General features: G+C 41.6%; 1 protein-coding gene across 2 annotated transcripts in view; it reads left to right on the top strand.

Moving 5' to 3' along the window:
• The first annotated feature begins 1,356 nt into the window (after positions 1 to 1,356).
• The window catches only part of LOC108926619 (multiple C2 and transmembrane domain-containing protein 2-like), a 62,517-nt gene continuing 51,299 nt past the window's right edge, over positions 1,357 to 12,574 (top strand). The window contains exons 1-2 of one of the 2 annotated variants that reach the window (XM_018739416.2): positions 1,357 to 1,490; positions 4,217 to 4,293. The gene's annotated coding sequence lies outside the window, so the exon portion shown is untranslated. The remainder of the gene's footprint in view (positions 1,491 to 4,216; positions 4,294 to 12,574) is intronic. The other variant, XM_018739417.2, reaches the window with a different exon arrangement.

Consider the following 12,574-nt stretch of genomic DNA (forward strand, 5'->3'; position numbering starts at 1 on the left):
AGTTATATACTGTATTTATCTATTGGATGCTTTTCTCCAAAGAGACTTAGTGTTAGGGGGGCGTGGTGGCGCAGCGGGTTGGACCGGGTCCTGCTCTCCGGTGGGTCTGGGGTTCGAGTCCTGCTTGGGGTGCCTTGCGACGGACTGGCGTCCCGTCCTGGGTGTGTCCCTGGCCCTTCGCCCTATGTTACCAGGTTAGGCTCCGGCTCCCCGTGACCCCGTATGGGACAAGCGGTTTCAGATGATGTGTGTGTGTGTGTGTGTGTGTGTGTGTGTGTGTGTGTGTGTGTGTGTGTGTGTGTGACTTACTGTTAAAACACAATGATTTAATAGAGTAATTCAGGGTACATACCCTGCTCAAGGGTATGGCAACAGAAAATGGGATTTGGGTCCTTGGAAGGTTAGGCTCCACCTGCTGCAATGGAACTGACCACCCCACACTCTGCCTTTCATTGCCACTGGAGAACACTTGGGTTTGTTCCTGCGCATCGCCGATGGACACGTTGGATGAATCAGTGTGAAATTTGGAAGAAGCCCATTACCTGGGCAACTAGTGTAGGTGTTAGAGCTGCTGCTTTTGGATCCTGAGGGTGCCACTTCACATCTAACCTGCTGCTGTAGTAGCCTTGAGCAAGGTACTTAGCCTAAATTGTTCCCGTAAAGCTAGCGAGCTATAAACGGGTATATAATTGGAAGGAGCTTTAGAGAAAAGCGTCCGCTAAATGAATAAAAGCGGAGGAGCGTGAGGGCTCTATGCGCCACTACCCTGTGTGGCCAGCAGATGGCAGACAATAGTCGTGCTTCACCCGCACTGGCCTGCGACCCTGGTGCTCGTGCACCTGAGCGTTGACACGCTGTTTACTGCATGTCAATTTACACATATTCACTCAAGGACCAAATGTGGCAGTTCGTGCATTTGTAACATCACACGTGAGAGAACTCCTCGTTCCATTTGTGCATGCTCTTCTTTTAGATGGAAAACTTTATGGTATCATCATTATGTGACATGTCAACTTTTCGACACATCGCTGAGGTAGTATTGGTAATGCTGAAGAAATTAGGTAAAACCTAAGATTAAGAGAAACTCGGTCGCGGTTTTGAAATAATACCTTGACTAGTCGTAACGGTTAGCATTAATGTTTGCAGTCATATGAGCATAACGGCAAACGTTTTCACAGCTGTAATCTACAGCTCTTTATACGTTCAAAGGTTTGAAAGACGTTGCGTTTTTAATATGGCAGGGAAATGGTACGGAACACGAAACATCAGTCAGTTAAGACCATGAAAAGTGTACGATCAGCGCACACGTATTTCGAGGCTGCGTCCCCTTTAAGACGCTCGTGTCCCGCGCGCGCACGAGGAAGTCCGCTTCTTTGCCTTTGAAGTTGTCCGATGTTCATCCGTTGGGCGCGTCTACTGGCTCCTCATCTGGTACCGGCCTGTCGGATTAACCCGGTTTGCCCAACGAACATGGTGTGACAACGGCGGAGGTAAATGCATTTTACCGCGTGTTGTGTTTATTGTGAGCTCTGACAGGGCGGCGGGCTCGCGCCCAGCCCAGGTGTAGCAGTGGTGCCACCGCGTGCTACCTGCCGCGCCGTCGTTGCTCACGATGATGGGACGCACGACGACGTTAACTTAAAGTTTCTTTAGCATTGTTTATAAGGTTAAAAGGATACTTTTTCGGAAGCGTTTCCAAAGTTCTCCTCCACTAATCTTAGGTGTTTACATCTGAAGAGTTTCTGTCGAGTGTCGTCATCCATTGCATTAAATAAGACATTTTATTATTTACCTCAGAGCAGACACAGAGTAGAGTACAGTCTGTTGTACTGCGTCTGCGGTCTGAGGTAAATAATAAAATTTCTTATTTAGCTTCAGATTTTCCACATGACGTTCCGGCATGTCATGAGTCGGTGAAAATACTAATAATATACAGTAAAATGTTGTTCTTGTTAAATTTGCATGAGTACAAAGGGCAAACAAAAACTCATAGCAAGAGTTAAAGATAAATTGCCACAGAACTACACAGAGTGAGAGACAGCGAAGGAGGGACAGCACAGCCTGGGTGAGGTATTCAGTATCCTACTCTGTCTTTTACATCGCTGTACAGTACTCTGAAGAAATTCCGAAAAGGAAAAATCCATGTATTGACACACACATATTCTATGCATTTTTCAACATGGGACAGCTGCTAGTGTGGTGGTTAGAACTACTGCCTTTGCACCCAAGGCCGCAGGTTCGATCCCCACCCCCGGCTGTGCCCTGAGCAAGGTACCTACCCTAAATTGCTCCAGTAAAATTACCCAACTGTATAAATGGGTAAATGATTGTAAGCATCTAATAACTGTGACCTAAATGAATGAATGGGATGCTTTCCTCTACAAGATGCTAGAGGTGGTTAGTGTCAGTTGTGTGAGAGCAGTGTGACAGTGTGTGTCATGTCAGCAGTGTGACAGTGGGGAGGAGCACAGACAATGTGGTTTGTGTGTGTGTGTTTGTGGTTGAGGCTCCTCCTAGCACTGGGAGGGCTGCAGTCCCCCAACAAATGCATAAAGTATGTCTAGTTGTACCTGAGATATACCTGTTTGAGCTGTTAAATCCAGTTTTCACAAGGTGTTTCAACTAAAACCCCTACTTTTGTTTACGAGGACCGAATTTGGGTTTTGCATGTGTCTTGACAGCTCAGTGGCATGAGACGTTTACATTTCAGTTTACATTTAGCACAAGATTTTCTCCAAAGCAGTGTACAGTGATTGTTATGCAACATTTTAGCTTAATACTCTTATCCATGGTGACTTGCAATCATTTACTCATTTGTTACAGAGCAATGCAACACACACGCACGCACACGCACACACAATGGGTGTTCAGAGGCAGCGGTTCACCTGAAACATATCTTTGGACTATGGAAGGAAACCCACACAAGCACAGGGAGAACATGCAAACTATACAGGCTGATCAGGGATTAAACCCATTGAACAGCCCATGCGCTTTGAGACAACACTTCATTTCGTTTGACTGAATTCATTTGCATTGTTTTCACTGCTTTCTTTTGACTTTTAACTGTTTTTGTTGTTTGCATTAAAGGTTGAATGAATACATAGAGTATCGTGTGTATGTTTTGTTTTGGGGGATTTCCTTATGGTATGTAATAAAAAGAGGTGAACGAGCTCAGGTACACAGACATGCAGTATTATAGAGGAGTTAATTAAGGGAAACTCCTGTGATAACTGTTTACTGAAATAACTGAATCCATTTTAATGAAATTTGAGGATGCTTTAGTGTAAATGGATGGGGTTTTTTTTTTTCCCCTTTTGAAACTAATCATTCAATTATTCAGGTTATGAGAATTCACCATACCAAGAGTTTCTCAGGTATTCATTAGCTTCAAAGACTGACCTTCTAAAGGCTACAAACAAAAATAATGTTATCTTACAGAGCTGGTGTGTTATTCATCCACTGCTAAACATGTCTCTCCTTTCTCTTGAGCCTCCTGTGCCTGCAACATGGCACATTTTCCCATGATCTCAGTGGTCTTCTAGTCAAATTTTTGTGCTGGAAATGATGCAACACTGCAGTCTGCTATAACTCCAGGTTCCGTTAGCAGCTTTACCTTCTAGTCTGCAGTGACCCTTTACTCATATAAAGAAACAGTTGTATTTTTTAGTACACTATTCTAACAGTCTGCTTTTTCAGTTTGTTTTGCTCTCCGTAACTTCTGCCTTTTGAATTATAGCATGCATGTAGATCACAGTTTTGGGCCAGTTAGATGGGTCTTTTCAGCACAACTTTGCTTTGTAAGTAACATTTACTAAGTGAAATATTTTTTATTTTTTTATTTATTTTTTTTAACAAAAAGGATGTTACTGTGCTATTGATGTCTATGATATGTTATGTAATAAGTTTGCAGTGCAAAAAATTGAGTACATTATTTTCTCAGAATTTACTTATGCACATTTTACAAAGAGGGGGTTTGGTATTCATAAGACTGTCTAAGGAGTCCAAGGCTTTGAAAAAATTAGGAACATCTGAGCTAGAAGATTCTGTGTGTGCACTTGTTTTGTTGTGGACTGACTTAGTTTTCCCAGCTCAGTTTGTACTCTCTACGTGTTGCACTGTTCACATGATATTATAATACCAAGTTGGAAGTTCAAGGTGCACACACTCCTGTTGGAACTGTGCTGTACTACCATTTTAAGTGTTTTTATCCGCACAGGCAAAGCATGTGTCCTCCAAGATCCATGGGCTTCCCGAGAACCTTGAGAATGGGAGTGCATTGCTGAGGTGGAAAAGGTATTTTGCTCTTGGTTCCTTTCTCTAGCTTTTCATGGAATCAGATGTGGTTACTGAACAGGGGATGTGGTCCAGTACTATGGGAGAACAAATGTGTTCCAGCTCTTTGTCTACATCAGCCATGCAAATAAGAACAGGAGTGCTGATCCAGCCATGCCAGGCAGGGCTTTGGCCTGCTCTCCATCTTCAGCTTCTCACACCCCTTATTTGTATGCCAGTTTGGCATTTGCAGATATTGGCACATGCTAAACAAACAGGGGTCTAGTCTCACGCACAAATCTGCCCCCAAAGGATACCCATGCCAATGTAAATAGGTGATCCTAAGCACTGGGTAAACATTGCCATAATCTTTACTAATTGTTTCATTTTGATGGATTACCAGAAGGCCTCTGTTTATGTTCATGTACCAAGAATTTGCTGAGTGTTCATTTCATCTAAGATTGATAAGGAAAATGGCGACTTTGTTTTTTCTGTTGATGTAAAGCGGTGTTACTTCTTAGATATAATCAAGGAAGGGCAGTTTTGTCCTGTTATGTCTAAGCTTAAACATTTACAGTCTAAAATGTCACTGTAGCAAACGGTGGCATGGGAAGCTATTTTCTTATGCAGTGATGGCATAAAAAAATCCCTTAAAAAATGGCAAAAGTCTCAAAAATTGTACAAATTTTGGGCGGCACAGTAGCGAGTAGCACTACTGTCTCACAGTGACTGGATGGCGCGAGAGGACGTGAGTTCGATCCCTGCTCAGTCTCTCTGGAGTTTGCATGTTCTCCCCGTGTCTGTGTGGGTTTCCTCCGGGTGCTCCAGTTTCCTCCCACAGCCTGAAGACTTGCTGTTCAGGTTCCCGGATAGTGTGTGAGTGACAGAGAGAGTGTGTGTGTTCCACTGATGTATGTATGAGTGACCTATAGTAAGTAGTGTATCTAGCAGTGTAAATCACCTTGGTGAATGAGTGTGGGCTGATAATACTACAGAGAGTTCACTGGAAGTTGCTTTGGAGAAAAGCGTCTGCTAAATAAATAAATGTAAATGTATTAAAATATAAAACACTGCAAATGAATGTAGAAAACAAATAGCGTACCAAAGGAAGAATTTGACAGAAGTTAAAACAATAAAATGCTATGTAAGTGTGCTTACAGCTAATAGAATTTTAAATTTGGTTGTACAGTAGCAAGTGATAAACCATAAAAAGTTCTTTGAATATGCTCACAATAAAAGGCATTTCAGTGTGGAATTATTGAGTCTGCAAAGGCTGTTTCTTTTTCACATTACTGTGTGTGTGTGTGTGTGTGTGTGTGTGTGTGTGTGTGTGTAAAGAAGAGCCTGTTTGAGGGGGAAAAATAACACACACACACACACTTCCAGAGCCGCTTGTCCCATACGGGGTCATGGGGAACCGGAGCCTACCCGGCAACACAGGGCGTAAGACCAGAGGGGGAGGGTACACACCCAGGACGGGACGCCAGTCCGCCGCAAGGCACCCCAAGCGGGACTTGAACCCCAAACCCACTGGAGAGCAGGACTGTGGTCCAACCCACTGCACCACTGCACCCCCAGGAAAAATAACCTTCCTTTAATAATTTAAAAAGAAAAAAAAAGAAGAAAAACTGGGGCAACTTTCAAACCTTGGTCTTGGCATAGCATTGTGTGGTACGTATGTACAAACCACATACGAAAAGCAAAGCAAAAGGCTTTTTTTATGACCAAAATGTCACACTTGGCTTCACAACCTTACTCTTGTGAAGTTCATCTTTAGCGTGTAATGTTCACTAACCTGTTTGTGAGATTTGTAATATAATTCCTAACAGTCATAGAATTGTCAGCTCATGAATGACTAAACAAGCCTGACGTTACTCACAGGGGTGGGTGTTTTTTTTTTTTTTTTTTCCCCCCCCTTCTTTGTCCCAATGAAGAAATACTGACACTGATTTTCACATTATAGTCAATGTCAGGCCTTTAACAGAGTATCAGTTTTTTTTTAGTCACACAATGTTGAAATATTGAACTGAAGACTTGCAAGATCTGAGGGTTTGTCAACAGATTTCCAGTGGCAGATCACAGTGATGTTGGTTTTTAATGCTTTCAAATACCACAACATACAGTGCGTGCAAGAAGATGACCTAAATCAGCTTATGGTAGTCTGGGGTTGCACTGAGGGCAAAACTTCAGATTTTCCCATATGCAGGCTTTCTCTGAAAGGAGCAGAGGCCACAGCCCCAGTCTGTGGTAAAGGTTAGCCTACTTCATTTTTTTTAGTATGACTTAAGGTTAGGCTGCTCTGGTCAAGTAGAACTGAAATTCATTTCTGAATAACTGTTTGTTTTAGTCTCTTCTTGCAACGCATGCTGTGGTTGATAGCTTGCGTGCATCATTCTTTCATAACCTGTATGCCATTGGCAAGTTTCAGTGCTTTTAATATTCATCCTTCATCAATGTCTCAGCATTTTTTTTTTTTTTCATGAAAACCTCAGAATCAGACATATCACTGACTTTGGTGATTTCAATCTGCTCAAGCTACCCAAACTGCTTACATCAGAAAAGATTCAAAATATCTTGTCTGCAAAGCGCTCACTCATTTGACTGTAACACTGCTTAATGCATGTGTTTGAGGAACCTTTCTTGGAGAGAAATGCAGATATTTTGAAATTTCCATAACCGGTGTTTGTTGAGGGGCTAAAATAAGAGTTTGCAATAGCTTAGCTGTGTTTCTGTTAAAATTTTTTTGGGTCCCCTCTTTTTGTCTTTGTGAGCCCTGCATGAGTTACTGCCCTTGCAGTCATTGTTGAAATTGCAAGTGGCCACTGTGAGATATGAATAAGCTTGGGCTTTAAGCCATAAGAGGCTTATGACCCTAATGCATTGTCAAATTGTGCTGTGCATGCTGCCGCATCCTGCACAGGTGTCTGTGACCAGCTACGGTCCCACTGGACTAGGAGATCGGAGACAAGGTCCTGCTTAAAGGATTACATGTCTTACTACACTATGGGGAGTCTCACACCCTGTGTCCCCTCTTTCATGCAGTTGCCTTATTGAGCTATACCTCCCAGACCACAGGGTTATTCTCCACAATGTACAAAATGCTGCTGTTCAGCTCTTACCTGGTTCTTGTTTATATTACTGCTAGGTAGCCTGCCAGAGTACCAACCATATTATGGGTTATCAGTTTTTTAATCAATGTTTCCTAATTAAGGAATCTCTTAGTTGAACTTATTGTTTTACTTGAAGCCACTCAAGTCTTTCTGAACTCTTTGTGGTGAAAGGAGAGCTGAAAACCTGCTTGACTCAGGTCTGCAGAACCTGGGACTAGCAGATATTGTGCTGGTTAGGGATCCTCACCTTTGCTGTAATCTCATTGATTGAGTTACTTGCCCTCAAGTGATTAGAATGCCCTGCAGTAAAAATTGGTAAATAATTGTCCATTTTTTTAAACGCTGAATCACCGTGACAAAAGGCATCAGGTAAGTAACGGTTAGTTATATCTTCAATAATCCAAATCTGCTAAATTTTTAAGAACATCTGTAAACAATCCTGACATTTATGATATTTCTGTATTTTTGTGTTTTTTGTCATTTTATATCGAAATGATCCTGTCACTGATTTATGCTGTTAATAAAACTTTAGCTGTGAGTGTAGTAGTCTCCAGAATTGAAGTGTAGAAAATAAGCTGAATTTTTCATATCTACAGTTATTTTCTGTTGTATTCTTCAAGGAAGATTAACATGAAGACAGCTGGTGTCCTTGAGCCATACCGAACCAGAGTATTTCTCAGTGTGGAACGTGTTTTGTTTAGAAGCTGGACCAATGCAGGAAAGTCATTTGTATTACGACAGTCATGAGTTATGTAACAAACTATTTCAGTAAAATTTCCAGCTGAGAATGTAAGTGAAGTTTTTATCTTGATGCGAAAATAAATTCGTTTTGGTGTCATCCGTGCCTGGAGGCAGTGTTCCTGTTTGAGCAGAACTATGGGTAGACCCCAGCTAGGTGAGAAGGAAGTGGTTGGCACAGGATATGGGAGGAGCCAAAACTAGCTCAGTGGTTGTTCTCACACCCTTTGCACACATACACCAAGAAAGATCAGCAATTTCAATTCAAATGAGTGGGTGGGATGAGTGGATCTAGGGTAGAAATAATCTGCCAGCTCTTTGTTTTTAGGATTTTGTAACTAAAGACATGTTATGTTTGTCAGCAGATTTGCAGTCTGCAGCTCTAAGATTTTGCTGACTGTTAACCTGAATTTCAGGTTAAAATATCAAGTATTATCTACCTGTCCTGTGAAGTAAATGACAAGGTTCTGAGACTGCAGTTGCCTAGTCCAGTACGTTGATTAGCTGTGCTCTGAACTGTTTTCTCACGATAAAATTGCACATTCGTTAAAGCTTCTTTCATAGAAGGATTTTTAGACGTTAAGAACATCTAAAACTCTGAAAGTGTTACATTGCACAATCATACCACCCGACAAACCCCACCAATGTGAAGGAGCCATAACTTCTGTAACGGTCAGCATGGGATTGACAGGTATCACAGATGACATAGGAACTTTTTTCATCTCTGGACGTTGCATTTTCTTTCAACTGTTTTTTGATTTTGTTGAGAGGTTTGTCTCAGTAGAAGTGCTTATGCTGGAGGACAAGTTGAAGCTTTTCTAGCCTATAAGGAAGTACAATAGGTCCAGTGACCAGGCCTGTTGGTACTGAGCTGTGGTTTTGATGATGAAGGAATCACACTCCACCTGCATGTCTTAACCACTGCTTATGAACACATAGTGAGTAGCAGTTGATCAGTGACTTACATTTATTTAGCAGATGCTTTTCTACAAAGCAACTTCCAATGAACTCTATGTAGTGTTATCAGCCCCCACACCTTATTCACCAAGGTGACTTACACTGCTAGATACACTACTTACAATGGGTCACTCATCCATACATCAGTGGAACACACTCTCTCTATCACTCACACATTATGGGTGAACCTGAACAGCATGTCTTTGGACTGTGGGAGGAAACTCATGCAGACATGGGGAGAACGTGCAAACTCCACAGAGACTGAGCGGGGGAACGAACCCATGTCATCTCGCACCACCCAGGCACTGTAAGATGGCAGCGCTACTTGCTGTGCCACTGTCCCAGTCCACTCTCACTCTTTGATTTGCAAAGCTTCTGGAAGCATTCCTTTGAACTTGATGCAAATTACAGTTTTACAAAACTGCATCTAGTTAAGTGATGCAATGAGAAGGTTTTCCCGTTGTGGTGACTGATTGTTTAAAACTGGCCTTTTTGTTTGCTTTGTCTGTGTAGAAGATCCAGTGGCATTTGTGTTCATGCTTGGTTCCCCCCACCCTTGTACAACACACTTTTATGTCTTTCTCTTTTGCATGGCCTTGGCAGTCGTGCTGATAAAATTACGCCCACCATAAGGTTAATGAATGTTTCAGATTAAGGGAATTTATTCTTACATAAAATGAAAAAGAAAGTACACTCATTCAGTTCAGTGGTTTTGCATATTTAGACATGACATAAACCCTCATCTTGTCCTCAAGTGCTAACCGTAGATATCTCTAACCTCATGTAACAGATAACTTTATTCAGGCAAAAATGCCAGGGGGAGTGCACCCTTACTGCTTCTATAATAGTTACAAAGGTCATTAGAACCAAGTACACAAAATGAGTTGATCCTCTATATATCCACTATAATGATACCACTATATATATTCTATTGCACAAACGAGATGTACGGACTACATTGTGAATAAATATTTATTGGAGATGTTCAAACTAGTGACTACATGAGGGTAAACACTGTTGCTACATCTGTGTATGAAGAAGAACTGCTTCTCTGGAGCTGCTGTTCCTGGAGGTGTGTTGGTTCCTGGGAGAGCACAGTGTTTCCACACCTTCACTTTACCCAGTGCTTTAAGAACAACATTGGCCTCTAAGGGTTCCTCCCTTTGGAAACAGCTATTCCACAGAAAAATACCATTTCACAAACTCAAAATGAATTATTAACATCCTTAAAGGACTTCACCCTTTTACACATCCTTTTTTAAATGTTTACCCTCAAGTATTTGATGCTCTCTTACATTTCATTTGTAAATGGTCTTTTCCAGCATGACCTAAAATGCAAACAAAAGTGCGTAGATTTGGAATTGCTCCAACTGTGGTTAAAGTTTTGTCACAATTTTCATATATACGGTATACTTACGTAGACACCCACACGTACAGTACCTGTACCAAGTCTCTTGTTTTACTGAGTCAAAAATGGTACCATAAAGGTTTCTTTTACTGTCATACAGTGGGTCCACTATGTATCAACCAAGTGTGACTGAGAACTAATTTATTACTTTTTGTTACAAAAGTTTTAGTCAGATGCAACAGCAAATGGGCCAGGGGCTCATCATCAATTCTGTATTTCTATTCTGATTCTCCGTTCAGCTACTTGTGCAATGTATGCTGCCAAAAATGGCGATTTTGCATTAAGTGAGAGAATTTTGTTACCATGAATTGTATATCACTTTGGAGAAAAGCATCCTCTAAATGAATAAATGTAAACATTAGCAATATGACAGTTCTGTGTTTCAGAGAGGATCAAAGCAGCAATGTCTGTCTATGTCTGTTTCTATCCCCCCTCGAGAATGCGCGTGCGTGGTCTGAGTATCCTGGCTCACTATTTATGGCCTGTTGAAAATAAGAAAGCAGTATAAAGAACTGTGGCCAGAGCTATAGCAAGGTGCTGACAAACTTAAAGCAGCGTTTACTGTTCACAATCACTGCCTCTCAGTGAATAAGATGAGGCTTTGGTGCACGATTTGAATTGGTATGCTAGCTCTGTTTCTTAAATAAATAAATAAATAAATAAGAAATAATTCTTCAATAGTCTGTAACAGCAAAAAGTTCTTTACTTAAAATCTGTAAGTCAGGGACCTACTGTATCCGCCCCCCCCCCCAAAAAAAAAAAAACACTAAAACTCAAAATTATTTTATGGTGATGTTGTATAGTACAATGCATTTTTTAAGAAAAGAGAAAATAAAACTTTAAGAAAAAACTGAAATATGCAGTTTTTATAAGTATCGAAATTAATACTTTGTAGCATCACATTTTGCTTCAGCTGCAACTTTAAAAGTTTTTTCAGTAAGTGTTTTCCAGCATTGCACACTGTTTAGGAGTGTTTTTTGGCCCGTTCTTCTAGACACAGTTGCTACAAGTTGTTCAGGTTGGCTGGTTTTCAGAAGTACCAGAGTCTCAGTGGGGGCTGAATTCAGAACTTTGACTGTCACCTTTTCATTCTTGAGCCATTCCAGTGTTGCTTTGGCCTTGTGCTTGGGATCATTGTCTTGCTGAAAGGTGAACTTTCTCCCGAGCTCCAGCGTTTCAGCAGATGGCAGCGGGTTCCGTTGCAACATTTTCACGTATTTTGCTCTCTCCGTTCTTCCGTCTAAGTTAACAAGGTGCCAAGTCCCTGCTGATGAAAAGCACTCCATGCCATGATGCTACTACCACCATACTTCACTGTGGTGATGATATTTCTTCAGGTGTGTGAAGTGTTTCCTTTGTGCTGTAAATAGTAATTTGAATTTTGGATAAAACGCTCCTCCTTGATCTCATCCGACCACAAAACTGTTACTCGGCTTCCAGCTGGGTCAGTCTCACGCTTCCCAGCAAGCTCCAGACGTTCTTCTTTTTCAGTAGCATCTTGTTTTCTGTTACTCTGCCGTATAAAACATGTGTTCGGCACGGCTTGAGATGTGTTTGTGAACACGTTGTGCGTAAGTGCAATGTGAGGTATTGGCACACCCATTTTATAAAGGGGTTTCACTGTCAGGGTGAACCTCTGCTTTAGTGCACAGTGCTGCAACGTGCCCAGTGTAGTCGGTGCCCCCTCAAACATTTCCACACCAGAAGTTCAATAAATGGTCTTTCTTTCTGTAAGTACCTGTATTGTTTCATTGACTTTCTCTCGTTCTTTACATACAGTCCGAGGAGTAAACTGTAGTAAACTGCAGAGTCATGATTCTACCCAGTTTGCCCAAGTCTCAAGAGGCCTCTGTACATGGCTGTTCCAGCAAAGTCCTGAGGTCTGCCTTGCGGCATTTATTCGGCGAGCAGGAAGAGGTGCCGCCTCCTTTTTGTAATAACACAGGAAGTTTTCAAAGCCCTTTCTGGAAGCACTTAGACAAGATTGGACTAATGTCCTCTTGCGAGCACATTAACCCAATATGCCATGTAGAATATAAGCACTTGAGCTTCAGCCCAGGAACTTGATGGGCAAAATTTACTGTAAAAC

This window comes from Scleropages formosus, chromosome 7, assembly GCF_900964775.1.
Source record: "Scleropages formosus chromosome 7, fSclFor1.1, whole genome shotgun sequence".
In the NCBI taxonomy this organism is placed as follows: Eukaryota; Metazoa; Chordata; class Actinopteri; order Osteoglossiformes; family Osteoglossidae; genus Scleropages; species Scleropages formosus.